Genomic DNA, 20,647 nt, shown 5'->3' on the forward strand with positions numbered 1-20,647 from the left:
ATACAACAGAGAGAGAGCATAAAAAGCTTCTGTACCCTTCAAATGCACTTTAAAACAATTACAAATATTATTAAAGGTGAAAAGATGACAAATAAACTGCAAAAATGGCTCTAAAACCACTGACTTGCCATTAATTTTGACCAGGGTTATATTAATAAGTGATAATAAAAGATTTGATCTTTTATACACCTCACCTGATGATGCAAAATAAACACAGGCAAACATGTTGTAAAATAGCATAGCATAATGTTAATATGGGCTGATTTTCCCCTTTCTCTCTTTAAATCACTATACCCACTCTTATGCGTGTACATGGGATATAAGATCCCCAAACTTGCCATTTGTTCACACGCTGCATCTTTGTTTTTCTTCCTTTAAGAGCTGATATAAATATTCATGGCTTGTAACAAATGTAAACTTGACAGTTCAATAGATGTTTTGCCCTCCAGGTCTCCACGCCAGTCAAAAAGCTGAAAACTATTAAATGGATCATTTTGGCAAAGCTGCAGGAATCCCCAAAGGACACTAGCCCAGCTAACGATTTTGGGTTCAAATCCATTCCCTTAATGTTCTCATTAAGTTATATACTGTAACCTTATTTTGTATGTTCTTAAAGACTGTATTAGCATCATTTTTTAATTGTTATTCGAAATGTTTTCATAAAGTTTCAGCCTCATGTTTTAATTATGTTCTCAGACTGTTATTTAAAATGCTATTGGAACATTTCATCCACATTATGCTAATGTTAGTCACAGTCACCAACGATCTAGCCCATGCAGATGGCTGGAAAACTACAAATCTGTCAGCAAAAGAACTACATAACCAGTCATGCACCACTCACACACCTGGCCTAGATACCCGTGATTGCAAACAGACACAGCTGAAGCTTTTTAGGACTAATTACATATTTATACACCTCTTAAACACACACACACACACACACACACACACACACACGTTGCTGAGTCTTGTTATAATGATTGTAAGCATTATGCCATGGTTTCCTTTCCTTCTGTTTGAACTTTGTTTTGTTTTGTTTTGTTTGTTTTATGTTGTTTGCTGCCTGCCTTCTGACCACTGACCACTCGTCTGATATTTGACTACTACTCTGGATTGCCTGTATAAATCTGTTGCCCCTAGGTTAATAGTTGCTTGTCTGACCATTCTGTTTAATAATCCTGCATTTGGATCTGCACTCCTTTTGTCAGCATCCACTTCAGACTAGAATGTTCAAAGGTTCCCCTAACATTCTCAGAAGGTTAATAAAGGGGAAAATTAAACTTCGAGCCAACTTAAAAAAAAAAAAAAAAAACACTGTAATTTGTTACAGCTATTTATTTTTAAAATCAAAAATACTACTATTTTGGTCAAGAAAAAAAATCCATTCACAAAAAGAAAAAATAACGTTTAATAGAGACACTTAATATATTTTTTTCTTTAGTACAAAGTAGAACACTATCTTTGTTAACATTAAATCAAAGTAAATCTTTCTTTGAACCAACCTAAAAAATAAAGTAATTTGTTACAGGTAAATTTATAAATTACCCTCAACAGTATTGATTTTTTGTTTATAATAACTAGGGATGTCCAGATCCGATCACGTGATTGGAAATCGGGCCCCGAGTATGTCTGCGGTCTGGAGGTATTATAAAGACAACACTGCCATAGCAAACTGTGAGATATGTCAACTTGGGATTGCCTGCTGGGCATTTTAAGATGAGGTACTATTTATTTTTATATTAGATTTTTAAAAATATATTTACTGTTGCACTCAAAAGTAAAGAATTGATGTTATTATTTTTTATTTATTTTAGTTATTTACTACTTATTGTTCACAGAAGTGCTCTGTTTGTGAACAGAGTTGTTAAATGTTAAAATAGGGTAAATTAAATAAAACATAAGGAACATTCTGGATCAGTTTCTTTGCTCTACTTTATTCTTTTTTAAGTATTATAGAAGTATCAGATCAGGTTTCGGTAGATATTAAAAATCAAATGACTGTATTCCAAAAGGGTGGCACAGTTGCTTTAAAAGCTATAAAAAAAAAGCACACCATTTTCTTATCAGTACAGAAATGCCAACTAGGCCAGCTGGGACTCGAAACAGTAACCTTCTCGTTGTGAGGCCACAGTGATAACCACAGAGCCACCAATTTGAACCAGTTTAACTTAATTTTTGACATTACCGTTTCATTGAACTACGCTAAGTGATTTTAGTTATTTCACAGCCTACAACTGTCCAAATATTAATTAAATACAAGTCAAATGTGAAAATACTACATACAGGAGCAGTTTGGGGACAGAAACCAGATGAATATCTTGAAATACAACATCTGAACGGTGCTATTACTGTAGATGTGGTGACCATAATATAATTGTATTAATTGACTGTTATAATATCAATATGTAAGAATGACTCGTAGACTGTATAATGGTATAATGCTCATGGTCATATCGCCACCTCAGGTATGCATTATTTTCTAATAATTCAATGTACAGGAGTCAATTATTCTTACATATTACTATTGTAACAGTTAATAACATATTTAGTTTAGTTAATAACATTATAACAGTTAATAATAATCATGTTTGTTATATATTTTTCATTAAAGTGAAAATAAATTTACATAATAATTGAATTTTGCCTGACTACTTTGCTTCTACTTTAAAACTGAGTCAGAATTCGATGTGTTCTCGAAGGATAAAATGCCTCAAATTGCAAGTTCAGCAACAGTACATTATTAGGTGAACTGTAACTGCAATAGTTAAGTGACGTGACATTGCATAACAGCTCAGTGCCACTGCATACCTGCTGAACATTTTCCAAACAATGAATAGACTATATTGTGGTAACCAACTATGGTAACAAACAACCCAAGACAACAATACACTAGATCAGCAATTTACAATTGAAAAAGGAAATGCATCCAACCAACTTTTGTTTCATGATTGTATAAAAACACTCTCGTTTCCAGTTTTTACAAGTCCCAAGAATAAAGCTTGTTCTTTCTTGGCTTATTTTTGATATAGCTAATGCAATTACACGCATTCACTCAAGACAGGCAATTAAATACAGTAAGTCAACCATGCAAAAATAACACAAAATACAAAGAGGTGCTGGAGGATAAAGAACGATAAACGTAAATGATGTATGCTGTATTGTTTCTTTAAGGTTTTTTAATACTATATGAGCTTAACATAATTTCAAGCTCAGAGTCATTGAACATTAGGTTTGTAGACCCACTGGGTGACATTGAACAGGTCATTGTGCTCAGTGTGTGCGAGATGTTTTGATCTCTGCGGGGTTTCAGATCTTCACTGTGAGTGTTGAAGCAGAAAGGACAAACAAATGCTGCTGATCCCTCATGTGTGACAAAACACACAGAAACCAACAGATAAATGAAATTAGCATTATTACAACGTATGCTATGGGGTTGCTTAACGATTGATTCTGATTTCTTGATGAACGTTCTGAGGTGTGCAATTATTTTCAGATAAACACACAGCTAAAGTAACTTAAAGTCTTTCCTTCGGCTTAGTTTTTTATACATGAGAGGTTGCTACCTCGGAATGAGCTGTCAACTATTCTGGCATATCTTTTACACAGCAGATGCCCTTCCACCTGCAACCCAGTACTGAGAAACACCCATACAATCTCACATTCACACACACTCCTATACAGCCAATTTAGATTATTCAGTTCACCTATACTGCATGTCTTTGGAGAGTGGGAGAAACCGGAGCACCTAGAGGAGACCCATGTGAACATGCAAACTCCACACAGAAATACCAACTGGCCCAGCTGGGACTCAAACCAGCGACCTTCTTGCTGTGAGGCAACATTGCTAACCACTGAGCCACTGTGCCACTCCAATTTAAAGTAATTTTGAGCACATTACAGTTTCATATCAATACGCTGGCTGATTTCTTTTGGAAAATTCATTAAAAACAAAACAGATGTGAAAATCCTACACACAGGAGCAGTTTGGGGACAAAAAAGCTATGTCTTGAAATATAACATCTGAATGGTGCCTATAGGTGTGGTAACTATAGTGTAATTGGAATAATCGACTGTTATAATATCAATATGGGCGGCGTGGTGTCGCAGTGGTAGCGATGTCGCATCACAGCAAGAAGGTCGCTGGTTCGAGCCTCGGCTGGGTCAGTTGGCATTTCTGTGTGGAGTTTGCATGTTCCGGTGGGTTTCCTTTTGGTGCTCTGGTTTTTCCCACCAGTCCAAAGACATGCGCTACAGCTGAATTGGGTAAGCTAAAAATGTCTACAGACTATAAGTGTGAATGAGAGTGGATGGGTGTTTCCCAGTGATGGGTTGCAGCTGGCAGGGCACCCACTGCGTAAAATATATGCTGGATAAGTTGGCGGTTTATTCCGTGTGGCGATGCCGATTAATACAGGCTGAAAAGAAAATGAATGAATGAATGAATATAAATATAATGCTCATAGTCAAATCACCACATAAAGTATGCATTGTTTGCTAATAATTCAATGGACAGTAGTCAATTATTTGTTTTTAAATATTAAAATTATAACAGTTAATAACAGGAAGATACTGTGTTGGATTTTCATGGGTATTTTGAGTTACCGTAGCAGTCTACTCTCTCTCTCTCTCAAATCATTTCAAAACAATCTTTAACTAAAGCTAATAACTGCCACAAATGGTTTGTAAATCCCAGCACCTTTTCAAAAGGAATAAATGTTATTACAGTTTTGTATTTTTAAATGAGTTTTTATGCATTTTTTTATTTCAGTTTGGTTTTAGTTTATTTAATTTCTTTTTTTTTGTTAGTTTTAATTTAGTTAAATTTTGTACACATTTCTATTTAGTTTTTACACTAAATAGTTTCAGTTTTAGAAGCTCTGATTCAGTGTCTCCTTCACGTTTAGTCATTCCAAGAAAAGTTCAATTCAATTCAATTTGTATCCTTTTTTTCTACATCTTTATTTCTATAGCCCTTTTTATAATGTAGAATGTTTAACAGCAGCTTAACATAGATAAAAGTTCTAGTAAATGTGTAGCGCCATCTAACATCAAGGAGTGGTTTTGCATACTCTTCTGCTCGACGCCAGTGAAAATGCTTACGTTTAAATCCGGAAAAACGCCTCGAAAAATGTTAACGATAAACGCAAACGAGGTCGCCACAGCAGAATGAACTGCCAACTATTCCGGCATATATTTAATGCAGCGGATGCCCTTCCAGTCGCAACCCAGTACTGGGAAACCCCCAAACGTTTTTGTATGTGCTTGACTGATGTTTTTGGCTGTAAAGGAGCATCTAAAAGCGTTTTTAAACAGCCAGAGGTCAGATTTTCCATCACAGAACGAGTGCTTATTAATTCTGATTTATTCATTCATTCATTCATTTTCTTGTCGGCTTAGTCCCTTTATTAATCCGGGGTCGCCACAGCAGAATGAACCGCCAATTTATCCAGCAAGTTTTTACCCAGCGGATGCCCTTCCAGCCGCAACCCATCTCGGGGAAAATTCTGATTTAGCTAATTAATATTTTATTAAGTTAGCTTTTCAGTAACTTTTTTCGTTTAGTTTTAGTTTCTCATTTATAGTTTTTATTTCAGTTAATGAAAATGTTTTTGACCAATAGTTTTCGTTTGCTGAATTAATTTTGATAGAAAGTCACATTTTTAATGTACTATTGTACACAGAGAGTGAACATATTTTTCATCCTTCAAGCAGCTGTTTCATTGGAAACCCAGATCATGCGCGGTTCGTTCTCGGCTCTCCAGTGTTCCAGCACTAATCCCCGATTTCAGACGGAAGTACGCAGTGCGCTCTGTGCCAGCCTTTCTGCTCATTAGGGCTTTTGTCTCAGTGCTTGGATCAGCATCTAAAAAGGGTCTAGTTGCACATAACTGTATAAATATGCTGGTCTTCCTCCAAATCAAGCGCTCAATACAAAAAGCAGTGATCATCATGCATTAACAATGACAGCCCTTAAGTAAAAGAAGTATACTTAGGCATTAATTATCTTAAAAGAATAGTGCAATCTAGTTGTGTTAAGAGTAAAAAAAAAGTGTTAAGAAGTAAAAAGTAAAGTCAAGAGTGTAAATTCATAACTCAAGTCTTTTATATTATGCAAGTGAAATGCGTAAACTAAAATAAACTTAATTGCCTTAACTTGTATGTTGTGTTTAAGTATATTGACATTTAGTTAGAAATGTTAGTGATTTTGTTGAAAACTTAAGTGACTTTGTTGAACTAACTGAATTATTTTAATGATCTAGTCACAAAGTCTGAAGCTCATGGCAAAAAACTATTAAGGACGTGTCTGAATCTACTTTTGCAATATTAAGGACAGAAAAATACACTCTGCGCCCTAGCCCATGGTCTAACCTGGTTGTGCTTATTCTCTTAATAAGGTATGGGTGTGTTTTGAGCATAACATGGATTAAACCAATCAGAGTCTTATTTCCCATTGCCTTTAAGAGTCAGTTGTGTTGTGCCATGGTGCATTTGCTGTTTACATGGCGGACTTTGTAAGTGGAAAAACTGAAAGCTTCACTGGTGAGAAATCAATTAAACAAACCATCTGCAGCAAAAGGATAAAGAACGAGCCTCCTCCATTCCACCTTTTTACTTTACTCCAATACTTTTGTGAAGTGAGAAAAGGGAGGAAACTCACTCCACTGAAGACATTCATTAGCCTACATATTTAATTTAGTTTGTTAAATGCAAAGATTTGTTTCAAAACTATTTCTAAATTCAGTTTCAAGTTTCCAGCAAATGAATAAATAAACAATAATAATGAAGTGTAGTAAAAAAAACTGAGTTATATCCAAACATACGTCCTATTCAAACATAAGTCCCATATTGTGATATATTGCATATAACTCAACAAGTGGACAAATCTAAACTCATTTTTTATCAAAACAAATATAAAAATTAATATAATAAATAATACTGTTAATCATAACATTATATATTGAACAAATCCAAATTGTAGTGAATAAACTGAATTCCCCCCAAGATAAGGCATGGGGGTAATGTTTTTATATTTACGTAGAAATTAATATTTTTTGTAACATTTTAATTCTTTAAATTTTATTATAATTTTTTTAATGGAGTTATTTAATTAAGGAAAGTACAGTAGCGGGGCCACCCCTAAACCAATCAGCTTCCCTCATCTACTATTTAGAGGAAGTAGACCCTCCCTAAACCATTTGTCTCAGAATCTGGCTCCCTCCCACACAATTTCCCTAACCTTTGAGACAAAGCCCCCACTCTGAGTCTCCCTGGACAAGACTCCCTGATCAGCCGGTTCAATGATCATCCATACTTCTCTTCTCAACATTCATGACTATTACCTACTTCTCTCAAACAACAGTTGTAATAAAATTTTACAAGCAACGGTTGTAGCGTGGGCCCTGATAGTGAAATCATATGTAAAGATATTTGTGTATCGTTGTAGATCCTGTGTGTACAAAGCGATGTGTAATTGTTTGGACCTGCATAGGCGCAAAACTAACACGCTCTGCACTGGACTTTAGACCAGCTTTTAGTTGGTCAATGGCGTGGTCTATTTTAGTTCCTTAAAATAGCAATGCGCCAACAATGCACCTTAACATACCTCATTTTTAGACCGGCACACCCATGAGTCCACAAAGTAGCGCAAATGGATTTGCATTGTAAACAACATGGTTCAATACATGAAAATTACGGGTTGCGCTGGTCTGAAAATAGCGAAAAATTGCGCCAAATACGTCTTGCGCCTTATTGCCTAAAGTTATCGCGTAAAATTTAAAAATCTGGTTTATAGAGAATCAGACATGTCATCATTCTGATTAGATTGAAACTAGCATGTTTCCATTTGTGCCGACCATTTTAATGATCTGTTGTTTAAATATGTTTCAACTATTTTTATATCTATTACGAAATGTTGGTGTTTTAGTTAAATTTGTAAATATTCTTTTTTTTTATTAACATCTATATAAGACTGTCTAATTTAATTCTTTTTAATATGTTTGATTGATTGTATAATTCTTGTATTGTTTTTTTTTTTAGGTTGTTAAGGGACAACAGATGAAAAATAGCCTTCGGGCTAATTCTGGTGCATTGGCAGAAATGCTAATTAATGTACGCTGTCCCTGCCAAATAAACAAATAAATAAAAATAAATAAATTGTGCAGGGTGTTAGATAGGGCCCATACAGACCTGTTACATTCACAAACCGCTACAATAGACACTACATGGCAGCTTTTATCTGAAAAAAAAAAAAAGTAGAATAGTCTCTAGACGATTTAGCGGAATGAACCGCCAACTTATCCAGCAAGTTTTTACGCAGCGGATGCCCTTCCAGCCGCAACCCATCTTTGGGAAACATCCACACACACACTACGGACAATTAAGCCTACCCAATTCACCTGTACCGCATGTCTTTGGACAATGGGGGAAACCGGAGCACCCGGAAGAAACCCATGCAAAGGCAGGGAGAACATGCAAACTCCACACAGAAACGCCAACTAAGCCGAGGTTCAAACCAGCGACCAAGCGACCTTTTTGCTGTGAGGCAACAGCACTACCTTCTGCGCCACTGCCTCGTCCTCTCTAGACAATGTTATCTAATATTTTGGTGGTTACTGCATAACAAGATAAATAGACTGGTGTCTTTAAAATCATATGAAGGACATCCATCAAAGTTCACAAAGCAGTGAACAGGAGAGACTTATGGTGATTATTTATGTTTTGACTATTCTCAAAAGTCAACTCATTAGCATTTAAATGCAGCTCATTCTCAAACAGAAGAGGGAAAACACGTGTGATTTGTGGACGGCTGGGAAATCAGCTCAGAGGGGAATGTGATTTCCACATGCTGGAAAAGGACACACAAACACAAAGCACACACATTCACAAATGTCACTCATTGGCTCAGTACTTGGCTAGAAAACTAGATGTGTGTGTGCGTGTTTGGTGTTAATAAGACTCTGAAGGTGATCATTAGGAAAACCCAACTCAGCTCTCCAAAGACGCACACTGATCCACAGGTGCAGAGTGAAATTTAACAGCTCTCTGTTAACAAGCACTATGTTTCTGCTCCATAAACTTTATGATATGATGATTCACGTTCAGAATAAAGTCTTTCAGAGTGGTCATCGTGAGGCATTCACGCATCCAGCAGATGAGCTGCTGCTGGCGTAGTGTTTCCTGTCTTGCTGACCTTGTCCGTGTGTGCTGTAATATAAGACTGATGTGCATCTCATCAATATCATTATGCAGCAGAGACTCATGGGAGGTCTGCTCTCAGGAGTGTATCATATATTCGCTGTACCCACAATGCCTTTGGCATTCCATTCAAACCTTATTACCTTCCGCCAAACAAGGTCATGAAAAGACACACATGATATCTGCATATTCATGACGTCTCATAGCTAAACTTCCTGCAATTAGTCAACAGCCGGTAAATGCCTACCAAAAATCAAAACAAACAAAAAAGCATAAGTACATACAGTTGAAGTCAGAATTATTATCCCCCCTTTGATTTTTATTTATTTTCTAAACATTTCCCAAATGATGTTTAACAGATCAAGGAAATTTTCACAGTATGTCTGATAATATTATTTTCTTCCGGAGAAAGTTTTATTTGTTTCATTTCGGCAATAATAAAAGCAGTTTTTAATTTTTATGAACCATTTTAAGGTAAAAATTATTAGCCCTTTAAGCTATATATTTTTTCGATAATCTACAGAACAAACCATAGTTATACAATAACTTGCCTAATTACCCAAACCTGCCTAGTTAATGATTTGAACTCGAACAGACCCAACCACAAAAAGTATTGTGAATTTTTGGACTAAACCAGCTGAACATATAACAAAGGGATGAGGGCAAGTGTTTGTTTACAGTAACATCAGCTCCATTGTGCTTGCGGACAATCTTCTAAAGTGATTTGCAATGCACCTTTGCTATTTACAGTTCATTTTCAAGCTGCATCAGTGCTTCATTCTCAAAATGTATAGGTTGTCTAAAGCAGGGATTCTCAACTGGTGGGCTGTTGAGAATCCTGCAGGTGGGCTGTGAGATGGCTTAAAATTTACTTAATTGTTGTGTTATAATTGTTTGATTTCATTATTAAATATGTTTAATACAAAAATGATGGGTGTAATGGCAATTCCTGTTTTCTGTTATTGATTACTTCGGATGTGGTGCACAAAGAGCCTCACTGTAAAATACAGTCTTAATCGTGGCTGCACTTCCAACTGCTGCACGTCAGTTAAGACTACATGCTCAGCTGTATAAAGCAAACCGTCATGCAAATGTAAAGGTAACGATGATTAGAGTTGTAACCAGTTTGTGCGTCCCTCATGTCTGCTACTCGTATCAGAGTGCAAGCGTTTTAAAACGGACACGCACCCATGACCGCACCTACTGTCAGCGAACTCCAATAAAATCCTAAAAACTTAACAGACTTAGAGTTTTTTTTTTACTGTATTTGACTATTTATTTTTATAAATGGATATGATCAAAAGATTAATAGTAGTCAGTTCAAATCAAAGCAGCAGCAATTTTTTTTGTCATGTTGTCCTGTACAGGTTCATTTATTAAATAAAAGGCCCAAATACTCTGCAGTTGTAAAAACAAAAAAAAACAAAAAAAAAAACGGAAGCTTTGAATCTGTGTGTTAAAAAAAAAAAAAAAWTATATATATATATATATATAATGTTTCGGGGTTTTTTTGTTTTTATAAAATGCTGTAGAAAATTAGGATAATAATAGTTTAAGCAAAATAAATATTTTGCTTATAAATAAAGGTTTAAAGCAACAATTTTCTCTAGACAATCAGCTTAAAAAAATATAAGACGAGGCCTTCAAAATAATATCAAAGAAGGAGGTGGGCCCCGAAGTGAAAAAGGTTTAGAAATCCTGGTCTAAAGTGATGCAAACTGTATAAACCAGGGGTCACCTATCTTGGTTCTGAAGGGCCAGTGTCCCTGCAGAGTTTAGCTCCAACTTGCCTCAACACACCTGCCTGGAAGTTTCAAGTATACCAAAAACACCTTGATTAGCTTATGCAGGTGTTTGATTAGGGTTGGAGCTAAACTCTGCAGGTGTTTGATCACCTATTCAAATTTTGGAAACAACAAATAATATTGACTTCTAGCTGATCATTTGGTATCAGAAGTGGCTTATATGAGAGGTAAAGGGCTTTAGATTATGCTTACCAAAGTAAAATATGACCATGCCTTGATTTTTAATTATTGATTGGCACAGTAATGTCTGTCTTTGCTCAGACAAAAGGTCTTGTCACTTAACAGAAAAAAATGTACAGTTTAGAATATAAAGTCATGGTGGAAACAGAATTAATATTGTGTATGACTCCCATCAGCTTGGATGATTGCATCGATACATCTCTGCAGTGACCCAAATAACTTATTAAAGTCATCTGGAATGGCAAAGAAAGCGTTTTTTGCAGGACTCCCAGAGTTCACCAAGATTCTTTAGATTCATCTTCAATATCTCCTCCATCTTACACCAGACATGCTCAATAATGTCCATGTCTGGTGACTGGGCTGACCAATTTTGGAGCACCTTGACCTTCTTTGCTTCCAGAAATGTTGATGTGGAGCTTGAAGTATGAGAATGAGCGCTATGCTGCTGAAGAATTTGCCCTCTCCTGTGGTTTGTAATGTAACGAGCAACACAAATGTCTTGATACCTCTGGTCCATACTAAAAAGCAATGTGCTGTCTGCCGGCTTTTCCTCCTCTCTCAAGTTTTGGGAGTTCCATAAGATTATTCTCACGTTAATTCTGGCCTACTGAAAAGTAGTTGAGTAATTAATTTGGTAAAATAGTAATTTTTCCCTATGATGAAAGTCAATGGATCCCAGCAACCAACATTCTTTAAAATATTTTCTCTTATGTTCAATAGAAGAAACTCATAAAGATACTGAAAAGGTTATAATAGAATTTTCATTTTTAATTGAACTGTCCCTCGACATTTGTATCATCATCATCATGTGTGTGACTCTTGTATTGAGGAACAAACACTATACACTAACACCTATATATTTAAAAACACACAGTTAACACTTTAATATGTACATAAAATATTGTATATAGTAATACAGATTTGTACTATATCTATAATCAGGGGCATCGTTTGTGAAGGAAAATGGGGACAGGGTGCATAGGGCCCTGGCAATTTAGGAGCCCTGCAAAGTGAAGCGGAGGGGCCTGCATCTCACCGTCATCATCAGAAAAAAATTGTCCACCTATTGTTATCGTGCGCAGGATGTATCAGATCCTCAGAATAGCTGTTTGTGTGTCCACACAGTCGTGTACAGCTCAAATTCTGACTAAAATATTGCGGCAAATGATTTTTCACCTAAAACCAAACTCGATGATATTTGAGAGGCAGAAGAGGGTTTGACTTAAAATACTTCAAGGACGGATGTCTGCCGTGTATTTTCTGAAGAGTGTTATTTATGTGCTGAGTCACTGGATCGAACATGACGGGCCATTAGAGGATTCTGTTCGGAATGGCACCGTTACCTCCTCATAACTGCCAGATGTCACTTCATTTCAGCATAATTAAATCAGAGATGTTTGCCTCAGCTGGTCTCTATCCATTACAATAATGAATTCATCAACCCAACGGCCCCATTTCACCATCACATCTCTACACACTGTTTGGATTTAGGTTTGGTGTGTCAATTGAAGGGGTTAAACTCTGCGATCAGTGACTCAGATTGACCCGATTAAAGGGATAGTTCACCCAAAATGAAAATTCTATCATCATTTTCACATCTTTCACTTGAGATTCTTTCTTCTGTTGAACACAAAAGAACACATTATGAAGAATGTTTTAAAAAAAACAACTATTAACTTCCATAGTGGTTTTTTGTTCCTACTATGGATGTCAATGGCTGCTTTTTTCCCTGACATTCTTCATAGTATCTTTTTTAGTTTTCAACAGAAGAAAGAAATTCTTAAAAGTTATGAATCTATCGAGTGTGAGTAAATGGTGAGGAAATGTATATTTTTGGGTGAACTATCCCTTTAACCTAACTTTACCTTTTATCTAACGCTACATTCAACACCTTTCCTTTAACCTCATTCAGTAGCATTGGTGTTTAGAGTTTTCCCATGCCTGTTGATGTTGTGTTGTGTGTGTGAGAGAGACTTTACGAGCTTCTTGAAACATTTCAGACCATGTACAGATGGGTCTCAAGGGACAGGAAACGCCTGAGAGGCAGCTAATAAAAGATGATGTATGCTTACATGCTGCATGCTATTATAGCACATTAGCATTATCCTTATAGTCAATGTGTGCACAGGTAGAAAAAAAAAACATTCATAATTGGGTTCCAACTTGATATACTAGTACGGTGACAAGCAGCAGTGATAGAGTAATTCCAGATGAGGAACAAATAGATTGCATAAACCCTTTGTATAAAACCATCAGAATTCTTTAAGAGAATTTTTGTAGACATTTTTTCCTACATAATTTCTTAAATTAATAATTTGCATAATGTTAGATCTATGCATTTTGTGCTAAAAATATTTATAATTCAATATTTGTGACCCTGGAGCACATACACTGTATTTTTCTTTTATGCCAAAACTCATTTAGATATTAAGTAAAGATCGTGTTTCATTAAGATATTTAATCAATTTCCTACTGTAAATATATAAAAGCACACATTGGACTTTGTTTGCAAATGAAAATTGTGTTGACATCTGACAACCTAAAAGCAACCTAAAATCAACCAAATATCAACGTCTAATCATGTTACACCTCAGCAATCGGCTACTGTCTGAGCTGGTGTATTTGCATAAAGTGATCTGATTGGCTGACACTTCCGGCCGTGCTTGAAAAGTTGAGGAGGTCCCAACTTCTGCAGCGAGCAACACTACTGAAGGGGCGCTGACGGATCGACAGTGCAGTTTGACAACGCTTGACGTCACCCGGTGAAAGTGAATAGGAGGCATCGAAGCTGACGCCCTCCGGGATTGAGGGAGAAGTCCTCATTTATACTTTTAATTAGGGATGTAACGGTATCAGAATTTCACGGTACGGTAATACCTCGGTATGAATGTCACGGTACGGTATTTATTGAATCATTTACAAGAAAAACAAAACTTATGAAAATACTCCAAAAAAGTGCCAAAAGTGTCAATGACATACAAATTAGCCATCTATCTGTAAGCTTTGAAACAGGAACTTCAATTTTAATAACAAAAAAATATTAAACCATGTAAAAAAAATAAAGTTTCAATTTAGTATTGTTGAAAACTCATCACATTCAACATTTAATCACTCACTCACTTAGATAGAGATGGGTTTAAAGGAAAATTATCATATAAATATAATCTGGTAAAAGCTGGTATCTCTGGGTATTTACAATGTCCCCTGCAACAGAAAAAAAAAACCCTCTCATTTGGGACTGAGGTTTCTGGGACAAGAGAGATATGACTTGGCCCAGGTTGACAGCAGTGGGTAACGTTGTGCATTGTCTTTCCCCCACTTGAGAGGACAAACCATGAGTAAGATAGAGGTCTCATGTCTGCATCAATCTGAACAGTGTGCTGACAACACCGCTATTCAGTACGCGCGGGACAACACAGCTGATAAGAACTCGCGTGACAACACCGCTATTCAGTACGCATGCCGCGACAACACCCGCTTTAGAGTTTTCCAGCTCTTTTTCATCCCCGCTTCTAGCAGCACACTCCATTTCCGCATTACTGGATCTGTAGCGACAACAGACCGCAAGGGACCTATAGTTTTACCGAGTCATGCGACTTCGGTAATATCGAAAAAAATTAATATTGCGGTATGACGGTATTTACAATACCGTTACATCCCTACTGTTAATATAAACATGATTATCTTTATAATGACATAAATTGTGGTTGTGTATATATGAAATTACGAATAGCACATAACAGGGCATTAAATTAATGCTTATTCCTTTGTATTTTAACTTTGTAAACTATAAAATCATGTGTCTCGTCACGGTTTGTGTCTCATGTTGTGAGCCAAGTGACAACATGTGTTCACTCCACTCCTTCTCCCCTGCTGGCCACTCCCACTCCTGCCTCGGCTCCCAGAGCTCCACGCCCATTATGATGCATTTTTTGAAACAATTCTAAGGTAGACTTGAACCCAATATAAGGTTTCATGGCCCTTTGAATCTTGAAAAAGGGGTGAAATAGGTTTTCTCAGTTTAAAAAAAAAACATATTTATTAAGATTTCAGATGACTTTACTTTTATGCCTGTTTTTGTGGTACATTGTTGTCAAATTCTGATTTAAGAATATTTTTATTGGTATGATATTGCGTAAAACAAATCATTTGAAAAGCTCTTTGCTATTCTTAGCTTGTTTTTTGTTAGATGGCACCAAACACAGACTGTAGTCCATTTGACCACATGGTTAATTAGACTCTTGCAACAGTCTGCAATTAAAAAGTGAAACCTTTGCCATCTAGCTATGAACAACAATCCATAAGACAAGACATTCATTATAAGAGGCAAAAGGCATCACTGCGTCGACTGAGCTCATCTACTGAAAGCAGGGCATGAACTCTGCATGAACCTCATTACACTGAACTAAAGAGAACAGACTTAATTATGAAATGAACAGCTTCACAGATTATTTGTTAATTAAAAAGGATCAAGTGGAACAACAGTGAGCGGATCTGAAACATGACATTCTCAAGAAAAACTGCTTTGCAGAAGGAAAGACTCTTAAAGAGTCCTATTCTTTGCTAAAGTAATGAATCATCCATGTCTTTAGGTTCTGATGGCTATGGCATCAACACATATAGCATGTCTGTGACATCATAAGCAAGACATTTTAAAAGGTTGAGACAGGCAGCGCTGATCAATAAAGCCATCAGCTCAGGAGTCCATGGGAAGTTATTTATACATTATTTAATGAGTTCACAGTGCTGTGCATTTATGAGCAGCATGCTTTATGGGATAGAGACCTATGTTTACTATCATGTACTTAGTGGTACGCTCCATTTCACCGTCTATTAGTAGTCATGAATCCTATAGCACAAAACAGCACCAGCAATTCCTTACATTAATTAATTAAGGAAGATGCAGAATCCTAAAATCACAAAGTGTACAGATAAAACGGAGGGGAATATAGTGCTGTTTCCACACAGAGCATCACTATATTCAGCACTGTAGAAAGACCAATTCTGATTCTTGGCTTTATTCCCACTGAAATACTGCAGTAAGATCTGAGTCAGGTTGCTCAAGCTTGAAATCCAAAAATACATAAGAACTAAGACAAATATTGCAGATTATCAGCTCAAATCTGGGTAAAACATTGACAAACCCAAATTCTGGGTTAAAATGTTTACCCAAATTTGGTTAAAACAATAATTTACATAGAAATCAACAAACTGATCTTTCAAAATCCTATTATAAAAAACTTTTAAAATGTTTCTCTTACATTCCATGAACCATTTAGCCATCCTGTTTATCTACCCATTTGCTAAACAATGGAGTGTGAAAAGTTCTTAAAGGGATAGTACACCCCGAAAAAATGAGCATTTACTCGCTCTGAAGTGGTTCCAAAACCTTATGAGTTTCTTTTTTTCTGTTGAATACCAAATAATATATTTGGTAGGATTTTAAAAACCAGTAACAATTGACTTCCATAGTAAAAACCAAATACTTTGGAAGTCAATGGTTACTGGTTTCCAACATTTTTCAAAATAACTTCTGTGTTCAACAGAAGCAAGGCATCATTACAAGTGTGTCCCGCATATATCAAGTTATTTCCAGTGCTTGACCCACCAACCCAATGTAGGTGTATTTCAGCAGATACATCGGCATATAACACAGTCACTGCATTAGCTAATTTAGCCGGTTGTATTTTATTTAACCTGATTTGAAACAAACACTTGTGAATGAACTTTATTTGCATGGCTGGATCATCAACCTAAACTTTAAATTACAGAATTAGATTTAATTCTGAAATCCGTTTGATCTGTCGGTGTGTGAGAGAGTCTCATTGATAAAGCCATACAAATAAGCATTGCACACACAGACCCACAAGTGAAACATACCTCTAAAGCAACATGTTACAACCAGAGTGCTCTTCTGAAATCAACACAACAGTGTGCTGTCACTGAATGACTGAATGATACTTTGAATGAATTGGGTGATTCGCTCATTGATTGATTCAGAGAATCCCATTCATGCACATGCATTTGCCTGATCCTTGAATTAGTAAGCCATCTAAATGAATTAGTTTAGTGAATGAATTACACATTAAGACAGCCAATTGCCGCCATCTATTTTACTTTCAAATAAATAGGCAAAAAATGCCCTGAAGAACAATACAAGTAAATAATCATGATCAATAGCAAGCTTTAATCGTATAAAATAGAATTCACTAAGAACAAAATTATGGTCCATGAATAGGTCTGTCGCAATAATCAATACATCCACTTATCGCTCAATATGTGACAATAACAACCATTTTTTGCTGTTGCAATATATATATTGTATATATACAACAGTATATATACAACAATAACAGCCCTTGTACAGCCTCTTCACCCACGTTTATTACTCTACCCACATGACAAAATGACAAGCAGAGAAATATAGCTCACTACAGTTTGACAAATATTGTAGCTGCTGGACAACATAATGTACTTTTGAGGCTCTTTTTAGGTGACAATGTAGTCATTTAGATTGCTATTGCAGTGTATTTATTAGGATTGTGCCTATTTTAATTATTTATAATTTCGGAGATACAGTGTGGCAGTGGCCATCAGCATGTCATAATGAGGAGAGCAGTGACAGAGACTGCATGATAAGTCCTCAGGGGAGAAAAACTCTGCATTTTGTTTTCGTATTTTAAACAGCTGATCAAATAAAACAGGCAAGTGACTTTCTAAGTCAAGCTCTCTCTTTTAAATGCTGTAGTGCTGTATTTAGTAAGCTGCTAGTGTTTGCTTTGTTATCACTTTTTTGGGGTTAATTATTGTGATCTGATTGCAATAGAGACACTGACATCAGCTGCAGCTGTGAATATATATATATATATATATATATATATATATATATATATATATATATATATATATATATATATATATATATATATATATACATACATACATACATACATACATACATACATACATACATACATACATACATACATACATACATGCATACATACATACATATATATATATAGCCTATCATGTTTACATAATGCTGTTTTGCTGTTACTCAGTCATTTTACTCAGTCATTTACATTCTACATAAATGGTGGCAAAGTTTTATTTGTTTCCTCTTAAAATTTCCTCAAATTACAGAATCTAAAAAAAGTTAACATTTTGTGCCTTGAAAGTATTTATGCTTATTTGCTTTATTATGCTGCTGTATAATTATTATATAATCAGAAAATGGTCTTAAAATGACAATAATATCACTTATTGCAAAAATGTCTGTACAACACAAAAATGATTTATGATGATTGGCCAACCAGTGAGTTTCTAGTAACTTTGAAAAAGCAACCAACAAGCCAGTGAGCAAAAACTTTAGTCTTAAGTCCTGTATAAAAGGAATCAATTATACTGGCATTGTAAGAGTATAGTCGTTAGAACAACATTATTTCACATTATATCTTCTAAAGAACCATGTACCTGACTCCAATTTGGAACAACTGCTATTTGGAATTTAGAACAACTACATTGTTGCAAACTACACAAAACTAGCTATGCTGTTCCAAACTAAATTTGGACCAAATATATTGGTCCAACACTCTAACAAATATATTAATATACAAATATATCTAATATATTGTTCCAACACTCTAACAAACTGCATTTGGAGCAACTACACTGTTTTAAACTACATTTGGAACAACTACATTGTTCCAAACTACATTGTTCCAAACTACATTGTTCCAAAGTATATTGTTCTAAACTACACTGTTCCAAACTACATTATTCCAAACTACATTATTCCAAACTTCACTGTTCCAAATTACATTGTTTTAAACTACTCTTCCAAACTACATTTGGAACAACTTTAAATAATGTAATGTACTAAATGTAATAAAATACTAATGCAATACATAATGATGCCAACTGTATGAATAGAACACACAAGCATCACATCTATGCAGCCAAGATGCATTTGAATCTAATATTAAGTCCATCCTGTTCTTTGATCTCACAAAACTTGCCACATACTTCATCAGGCTCAGAATCACTTTAACTAAAGCTTCCTTGTTAGTCAGCTGATCTGCTGTCTGTTATTGATTTAGACTGAAATTTCCAACACAACCGATTGCATTTCCATTTCAGGCCTGGACAATTGATCACAGTGCTTACAGAGGGAGGGTCTTTGAGCTTCCCAGCAGCACTCCGTTTAAGCAAAATGTGCACTGCTGCAGCCAAATGAAGCACGATGCTAAGGTGAAGTCAGGTTATGAAGATCTTGACATGGCACAGCCCTGGATCTTATTGTCCAAAGCATAAACTTTAAGACTCTGCTTTTAATGATCTTAATTAAACACAAAAGAAAACTTTCATTCAGGTTGTTAGGGATATATGGCTGTAATTATAACAATTTAATACTGTAAAACGCTACAGTCCTTTTAGTGTTTTCTCATCAGTTATGCCCATTAGAGTTTGATGTCATATCTAATTTGATAAATAACATTTATAGCATTACTTTAGACTCATTTGTTTTACCATGATATTAGCTATATATGCTGAAGATTAATTATAGATTGCCACCTTTGATGGTAAAAAAACATATATCCATCCTGACATTTTCCATTAATAAACTGTCTCCATTGCAATCAAAGGTAAAAGTGCAAGCTTTTTTTGTGTTTTGTGTTAATTTAAGAACTCCCAAAGACACCCAGCAGATTTCCATTGTGTAATGGCTCAGTGTTTTACATAAGAAGCAGTCTTAACCTCTGACAGATGAGGTGAGATAATCCAATCTATCAAATGGATTTAAGTAAAACTCTGAAGGGCTCAGATTAAATAAATCAGCTACATTAGCACAATGAGCTCCGACCGCAAATACATTCACATTATTATTATTATTCAGGAAATTTCTTGTAGGATGAATGGGCATTGCTCCACACGGCTAAAAGTGGCAGGGAAGCATACAAAAATGGGGAGAAAAAAAAAAGGAAAGGGTGGGAGATCCGAGAGTGAGTGGAAGCCTGGCAGTCCTCCAGCCGTTATAATTCTTCAAGCTCTCAAAGTCATGGTGGAGAGCAGATAGTATTACTGATGATCATCTTTCTCTGGAAGGGCATCGGCTAGTCTTTGTGGAGACACTGACCTTGAAATGGAGCAGAGCCAACAGGAAGTGTCCTCCTTTTACTGCAGCACTGCTGCATTATCACACACTATCAGTGCTGCATGTGCCATGACCACGGTCTGATGCAACTCACGTGGGCAGGTAACCGGTAATAGTGTTTAGATCTGACACAGTAATCATCAAGCGGCTTCAAAGGGGTGTCTGCGTCACTTCTGACGCCCACCTAAACTTAAACTTTTAGGGCTTAGTCACAAAAGTGTGCAGCAAAACCGACAAGATACAACACGTGTGGTATGAAGTGACATACCATACAATGACGCTCAAATCCGGCTCTCAGATCACTCACAAA

General features: G+C 35.9%; 1 protein-coding gene across 33 annotated transcripts in view; it reads right to left on the reverse strand.

The window, feature by feature from the left end:
- Positions 1-20,647, reverse strand: part of nrg1 (neuregulin 1) — a 191,798-nt gene that overhangs the window by 43,048 nt on the left and 128,103 nt on the right. The gene's annotated exons all lie outside the window — the stretch shown is intronic.

Source organism: Danio rerio, chromosome 10, assembly GCF_049306965.1.
Source record: "Danio rerio strain Tuebingen ecotype United States chromosome 10, GRCz12tu, whole genome shotgun sequence".
Lineage (NCBI taxonomy): Eukaryota > Metazoa > Chordata > Actinopteri > Cypriniformes > Danionidae > Danio > Danio rerio.